The following is an 8,108-nucleotide window of genomic DNA, read 5'->3' as shown; positions in this document are numbered from 1 at the left end:
TTGGGTTCGATTGAAACCTATATCTATCTATTTTTGTCACATTTTTAGTAGTTAGTTTCATTATTAGGGATTACTAACTGGGATCTGTGTATTGTGGTCTTAATTTTGTGGTTTTATTATGGGCTTTTTTTTTTTTTAATTATTGTCTGACGGTGTTATGCTTGGTGCAATTTAGGACATTGCCTTGGGTTTTTCTGAGATGATCTGGAGCCAATGATTTAATGGGTTGAATCTTCGAGTCAACCATGAAAAGTTTGAGTGAAGAAGAGGATCATTTCTTTGAAGCCCGCGAGGACATTACATCTGTATCAGACTCGAGCTCTGAATGCCACGAGAATTTGGATTCTGATTATGGGGTGGTTCATACTTTGCCTGTTAGTACGAGTCATGACGCTTGGAATAAGAACCTGGGCAGCATTAATGAGCGGCGTAATAAATTTCTCAATTGGATGGGTATGAATGTGGATGAAACCATGAGGGATGATTATGGTAATGCATCTGCACAAGAAGTGGAAGTTGAGACTGATAGAATGACAGAACATAGTGGTGCGGTTCTAAGATCGCCAAGTTTGCCGATAGGTTTTCTTCGAGCCATTCTTCCTTGTCTTGTTGGTCTAGCGATACCCTAGACTTGTTGGATGGAACGTTAGAGGAGAATTTTCTACGTAGAATTAGGAATTTGGATGATGGGACAGAGTTCATTTTGTATGAACATTGGCAAGATGGTTTGTCAGGGCGGATACATCAATTTGGTTCTGATGGATTACTTACTGCTGCGGAATTTGAGAGGAGTCTAGGATTATCCCCTCAGGTTCAGCAAGTGATGCGGAGAGAAGCTGAAGAGGCATCAGATTCAGCAAGAAAGTCGGTGAAGATGGAATGGTTAAGGAGATTAGGTGCTGTTGCTTGCATTGTTGATAGGCAAGTTGAATCTGGAGGCATCCAATAACAATATCATATTGCAAGGGCAAGGGCAAGGGCAAGGGCAAGGGCTCAAATGGTTAGAGTTTGGTCATATAAGAAACGGTTAAAGGAATTCTCTGCTCTTTAGGCTCTGTTTAGATGGAGCGAGGGAAGTCTAATTAATGGAAGGATAAGGGAGGATAAAGAAGGGGAAGGGTGAAAGGGTTATAATAAAAAAAATATTATGTTTGGAAAGAGGTGAATTAATGGAAAGGTAAGAAAAAATACTGTATATTTTCCATGTTTGGAAAGAGGTGAAAGAAAGATAAATAATTATTAGAAGTATAAAATACCTTTTTTTATTAAACAATTTATTAAATGGTAAACTCATTATGATAAATCTTAAATTTGTAAATAATAATGGTCCACTATAAATAAATCATAAAATTAATAAATCAAAATAATAATGCACAAATCTAACAAAGATTGAATAAAAAATAGATTATTTAGAAAAAAAAATAATAATTGAAGCAAACTATTGAAAGAATAAATAAAAAAATGATAATTAAAATATAATAATTATAGCAGACTATTTAAAAACAAATGATTGAAAGCAAAAAAATTATGTATGGCCACTTGAGAGAGAAAATATTTATTTGTAGTGGTACGCTATATTTATTTTTAATGGGTATAATAGGATTTTTAATAAAAAATTAAGGATACTATAAAAAAATAAAAAATAAAGTAATTTTTAGCTCTCATCTCTTTCTGCTTACACCCCAATTTGGGGTGTAAGAAAAATTGGGATTTGAGGGGTAAGGGAGGGTAAGCCTTACCCTTACTTACCCTTATCCTTTACTAACTCACCTTTTCCCAAACAAGGGTATAATAGTTACTTACCCCTCCTTATCCTTATTTACCCTTCCCTCACCCCCACCCAAACAGAGCGTTATATGAGACAAGATATTCCAGCCCACGAAGGTTCAATTTTGACAAGGAAGTTCAGTCCTGATGGCCATTACCTTGCAAGTGCTGGTGAAGATGGAATTGTGTGAGTATTGCAGGTGATGGAGTTTGAGAGATCAGATGAGTTTGGCGTACTTGATATTGATCCTTCACATATATATTTCAAAATTAATAATCTTTCTGAATTAGTTCCTCTTCATGCTAATAAAGAGAGAAAATGTAAACTCAAGAATCTGTGGACGACATCAGACGCGGCTTGTGTAATTGATGGTTGTCGATTCTATCAAAAATTAACTGAAATTACTAGTAATGAAATATTTTTTAAATGAGTGCAATAAGTGGTAATCCAGGTCGAACCCTAGAAACTGAGTTACTAAATTTTGTGCACGTGTGTAACAGAAAAAGAAACAAAGGTGAGGGGGGGGAGGGGGGGATTGCAACACTAAATTAAAAAAAATCAAGTTCAGAAATTAAAGAACTAAATTTAGATATGAAACTCTCAATTTAAATAAAATTCAGTCCAAGGTAATTCGCATTCCAATGCATGACTCAATCATAGACAAAAGAAATACAATTATCTCTTATTGAACACTTAATGTAGATTTACCAAACAACGAGGTAAAACCCTTAACTTCCCTATACTCATCAAACTCCTGTTGACTCTAATTATTAACTGAATTGGTATTAAGCAATCATCTTCAATTTAATAATTACTTTAAGAACAGGAAGTAGTTAAGCTTGAACAATGATTTAGTTAAGCTTGAACAATGATTTATAAAACATAAATCATTTAATTCACCCTATTGTTTCCTTATGTTATTATCGAAAACTTGGATCATAATCAATAAAACCTAATTACTACTCACATTCAATCTTACACAACAATTACGGATTATGAAGATGAACTAGCAATTTATCACATCAAATAATTAACTAATAGACCTTTTTAGCAAATCATTCAATAGATCAAAAATAATGAAATTGGGAAACAATAGCTATTCAAAAAGGCATAATTTAAATTAAGAACCTGGTCTCACAAATCATGCATAAGAACTAGAATCCCTTGAACTGAATTTAAAAACTTAGCATCTCATGTTCATGGCTTACAAAGAAAAATAAAATGGAGAAATCTAAAACTATGGACGTGAATGGAGAATGAAGGTGTAATGAAGGTGTCAAAAGTTTGAATGAATATGTTTACGCTGTTGCTAAAGATGGTCTTTATAATAAAAAACCTAATCTCAAAGATAAGAACCAAACTTGAAAAATTTTTTAAATTCAAAAAGACAGATTCTTTACTTTGTAATCACGGCCAATTTTCAGTCATTTTCCTTGCAATTCTGCCTCTGACCTCTTCAGGAAAGTTGTAGCCCTACTTCTTAGCTTTCCAATGAGTACTCATTTGGCCAAATCGGAGGTCTACAGCCCAAGTTATGGGCAAAAAATTGAAACTGATTCTGACAGAGTATCCAACCCATAATGACGACTTTGCTGTTATTTTTTACAATTAAAACTGTCTTATCTCACTTCTAGCCCTTCACAAAAATTGTAGAGACGGCCTCTGAGGTTCAAATGGGCCTGGGTTTGCTTCATTTGGACATCTGAAGCTCCAGATATAAAATAATTCCCAAAACTGATTGTGACACATCAAGTATGGGCTTTTGTACTAGATCCAAAGCTAATTTTGACAACCTTGGAGACTGATTTGGTCTTTGATCCCTCTTTGTCATTTGTAGTGCTCTGACTTAACTTTTCAATGAATTAAACAGCATTATATTTGGAGACTCATAACTTTAGAAACACCTGAAAAATACAGCAAAAGTCAAATTAATGCAAATACTGAAAATTTCTCTATTTAGCACAATTATTCCAACAACTCTCTAAAAATATGCCTAATTAATAATTATGCTTTAATCAACTGAATTAGATATAAAAATACACTAGAAACACTAAATGTGATGGGAGTAAAATTAATAAATTATGCACTTATCTGTCATCTTTCCTCCGAAAGTATTTCGAATATCTAAGAAACCAATCTGTTGACCCCACAAGCTCAAAGGAGCACAGATTTTGATGATACCAAAACTCAACTAGAATCAAACTAACATTATTTTAAGTGTTGTGCTTCTCGAAGAAAAAAACACAAGGATTTTATGATGGATTCGTGCTTCTGAAGAAAGGATGACATTCTAAGGATAACACAGGACGAATCAAAGGAGATAAAAGAAAAAAAGATTACCTTCTAAGGCTGTACTGAAAATCAAAATTGAAGGTACATATAGTATAGAAGTTAAGTTTTATTTTTAGGATTACTTGTGAAAAGAATTGAGGAGTAAAAGTCAATGATACTTATTTTCAATCTCTCAAAAGATTTTTCTTTTAAATATCATTATTGGCCTAAAAGTATTTGACTATGATTTGGTATAAAGTTTTATAGTTTTGAAAGTTATGCAGAAAAGTTTTCCTGGTATGCTAACTGGTTTGCTATTTTCTCAAGTATGCTAACTGTCTCAACTCTGCACAACATCACAGAAAACGACAAAATAACGGCTATTTTCTTGAAATTCGTATCTGTAACGTTCAAATGAGTTCTCCAACGGTAAAAAACGTTCCAAAGCTATAAATACACCTACATTTGGCCATTTTGCACTTAATAAAAGACTCTCCACTGTTCAAAATCATAAAAGCCTTCATTCAAAGTGCTCAAAAGTGTTTTATTGCTCTTCATTGGCTTATTTACTCAACTCTTCTTTATAGATTCTGTTGTATTGAGTGAGAGTGAGTTTTAAACACATTATTATCATTTATGAGAGGTCATTCAAGCACCTATTGAAGCTTGATTGTGAAAAGTGTTTGGGAAAACACTTGGTAGAAGTGTGAAGCTACTTGTAAAAGCTTTGGTGAGAAGATTTGTAAAGGGCTAAAAGAGAAGAATAGTGAAGTGAAGACTCAAAGTGGGATCTTTGAGAGAGTGGATGTAGGCTAGTTGAAGCCGAACCACTATAAATCAACCCTTGCTCTTTACATTTATGCAATTTAACTTTATGATTGATATGATTTTGCTGATATAAAAGTTGAGGCCATTTGCTGGTAATCTTGCTACAATATGAGAAAATCAGTTTACTGCTAAATCTGCTTTTACTGCTAAATCTGATAATATCTGATTTAATCTGCTTGTTGTTTGATCTGCTGTCAGTTAGTATATCTGGTATACTGCTCTGGTTGCTGTGTTAAAAACTTATCCAGATTACTGATATCTCTGCTGAATGTTGATATAATTTGTTAGATCAGTATACTGATTGCATATAGCCTAACTTTGAATCAACTTGTCAATAGAGCTGTATTGTTCATATTTCTCATTAGTCAATTGAGTTGAACCTAGCTGCAATTTTCAAAGGTTTTGAGCAAGAACCGAAAATTGTTTTTAAAGTCCAATTCACCCCCTCTTGGACATATTTTGGGACATCACAATCCATGAATTTTATGGGCACTGTGGAGAGGTATTGGACCTTGCATGGTCAAAGAATAAGGTTGGCAAATGCTCAGAAGCAGTTTTGTTATTCTGAGGTGCTAGCATTGAATTGTTTTTCTGCTTGCCTGTCTCCTGTCATCTTACTGATAAGACTGTTCGCTGGTGGCAAATGGGATGTAATCAATGCCGGGAAGTCTTTTCCAACAATAACTATGGTGCGTTCCTTTGTTGTTTGAGCCTTTCTCCAATGTTATGAGCCTTGTTATGAGCATTCAAATGCTGATTGACCTGTTCAAGCATTTTAATTTGTATCCCTTCTGATTGATTTGTCTTCATAATGCCTGTAATATAGTTACATGTGTTCAGTTTAATCCCATGGACGATGATTCGTTCATTAGTGGTTCCATGGATGGTAAAGTACGCATCTGGGCAATTCCTGGTTGTCAAGTTATTGACTGGAATGATATCACAGAAATTGTTGCAGCTGTTTGTTATCGGCCCGATGGAAAGGTTTGGAGTTGGTATCTTTTGCTAGTTTCTCCAGGTGATCATATATCAGTAATTGTAAGAGATTTTGAGTACTCATTGTTATTTTGCAAGGTCTAGTTGTCGGCTCCATGACTGACAATTGTCTTTTTTATGATGCATCTGGTATGTATTCATTTCTTAAATTAATTTTGCACTAGTAAATATAAGATGTGGCAGCATAAAATCTTCCTGGATCTAAATCATTCTCTGTTCATCCAATTATTGCAGTGTTGTGCCATGTTGCTATCATATTTATTAGTTTTAAAATAATTTTGTGTTTTGTTTTTCAACCATTGAGATACCTCCATATTTCTGAAAATTCCCCTGGATACGTCTACAATTCTCAGCAGGGCTTTTTTGGATCACTAATTGGTTGACTTTTTGTTATTGGGAAATTGAAGAAGTATTTGCAGTAAGCAATGGAGTGGTTGAACTTCTGCATTTTTACACTATGAGTCTTGTATTCTAATGATTGTTTCTACTTCTAAGTTCGGGATAAGAATCCCCTTATACAAGAGGACACTGAATCATTTAATTATCCATGTGAGTAGTACTGCAAGTATGCTTATATGCCTATAATGAAATCTTTTTATTTTGCATGTCTTCTAAGTGTCATATATATATATATATATATATATATATATATATATATATATATATATATATATATTTCATGATAACAATGATTGATGTTGAAATTTGTCGTATCGATAGAGTAAAATAAGTAGAAATTGCAGACTGCCTACCCTAATTTTTTCTATTCAAATGAGTAGATACACACTTAAAAGTTGATTTGAACTTCATACTATGGTGCTGGAGGCTTTGCTTTGGTGAAAACTAACTTGTGTATTTTGCATGGATCAGATGATCATCTGCGTGCACAAGTATGCTTACAGGGTAAGAAGAAGTCACCATTCAAGAGGATAACTGGCTTTCAGGTGATGTACTTTTTCATTTATTTCATTTCCTAGTCCTACTTTTTTTGTTGCCTAAGTTCTTAAGCATCATGGACTTCTATGTAAACTTCATAAAGTTGCCATTGTGCCCTGCAGTTTTCCCCTAGTGATCCAACCAGATTAATGGTTACCTCTGCTGCTTCACAGATCTGTATCCTTGATGGGGTTGATGTGATATGCAAATATCGAGGTGCATACTCTCTCCCTTACCTTTCTATTTATGAATCCCACCTGTTATCCATCATCTTGTAATATAAATCCAAATTCTAAAATTTAAGTGCTTCATCTATGTTGCTTCTTCCTTGACATGTCTCCACTTTTTCTACATACAGGCATCCAAAATGCAGGAAGTCAAATATCTGCATCTTTTACATAAGATGGGATGCACATTATTTCAGCAAGTGAGGATTCTAATGTTTATGTCTGGAACTATGCTAGCCAGGATGGGCCTGTGCCTCATGTAAAGAACAATTGGGCATGTGAGCGTTTCTTCTCAAACAATGCATTGGTTACTATTCCCTGGTCTGGAATCACATGCGGCAATTTTATATCTTCAAATATTTCTGGAAAAGTGTTGTCCTTTAAGAACACGGGGCAATGTAGCTGTGAAAGAATGTCGATGCATTGTAAGTTAAGTGAGAGTTCAGAATGCAAATTGCCATTTTCTTCACCTGATCATTTCTCGCTGAGCCATGGATTTTTGGTGGAATCATTGCCCAGGGGTGGTTCTGTAACCTGGCCAGAGGAAAATCTTCCTTCAAGCTTACCAGGAATATCATCTAAAATGTGTAAATCCCATTACACGTGTTTGAAAACATCTTGTCAGACCATGCATGGATCTCTTCACGCATGGGGTTTGGTAATTGTAACAGGTGGCTGGGATGGACGGATCAAATGGTTCCAAAATTATGGATTGCCAATTTGCCTTTAGATACATGAAGGTTCAGCAAATCATCAAGGGATTATTTTTTTGAAAAATTTGCCCGTCTCTGGCAACATTCAGGTTTGCATTACCTTGCAAACACCGCATGCATAAAACAAATCTGCATCCATGGCTGCAGCGGTCCTGTGCTGTATGGTGTACATGCATAGACAATGCTTGTGAAGTTAAAGCTATCTTGGTTCTTTGTCTGGCAGACCAAGAATTATAGGTGCGCAATTGATTTGTATTTTGGCTCAGCATCAATAGCCTTTTAGAGTTAGCTGGATTTATTATCTAGTGTATATACCATTCTTTAATTTATTTGCTCAGTAGTATGGTGGCTGTGTATCCGATCTGAATT

General features: G+C 34.7%; 1 pseudogene; it reads left to right on the top strand.

The window, feature by feature from the left end:
• Positions 1 to 203: 203 nt before the first annotated feature.
• Positions 204 to 7,756, top strand: LOC110632100 (uncharacterized; annotated as a pseudogene).
• Positions 7,757 to 8,108: the final 352 nt, after the last annotated feature.

The sequence above is a fragment of the Hevea brasiliensis genome, chromosome 9, assembly GCF_030052815.1.
Source record: "Hevea brasiliensis isolate MT/VB/25A 57/8 chromosome 9, ASM3005281v1, whole genome shotgun sequence".
Classification (NCBI taxonomy): domain Eukaryota; kingdom Viridiplantae; phylum Streptophyta; class Magnoliopsida; order Malpighiales; family Euphorbiaceae; genus Hevea; species Hevea brasiliensis.
Note: the sequence above shows the minus strand (reverse complement) of the source record. Positions and strands in the feature narration are given on the sequence as shown.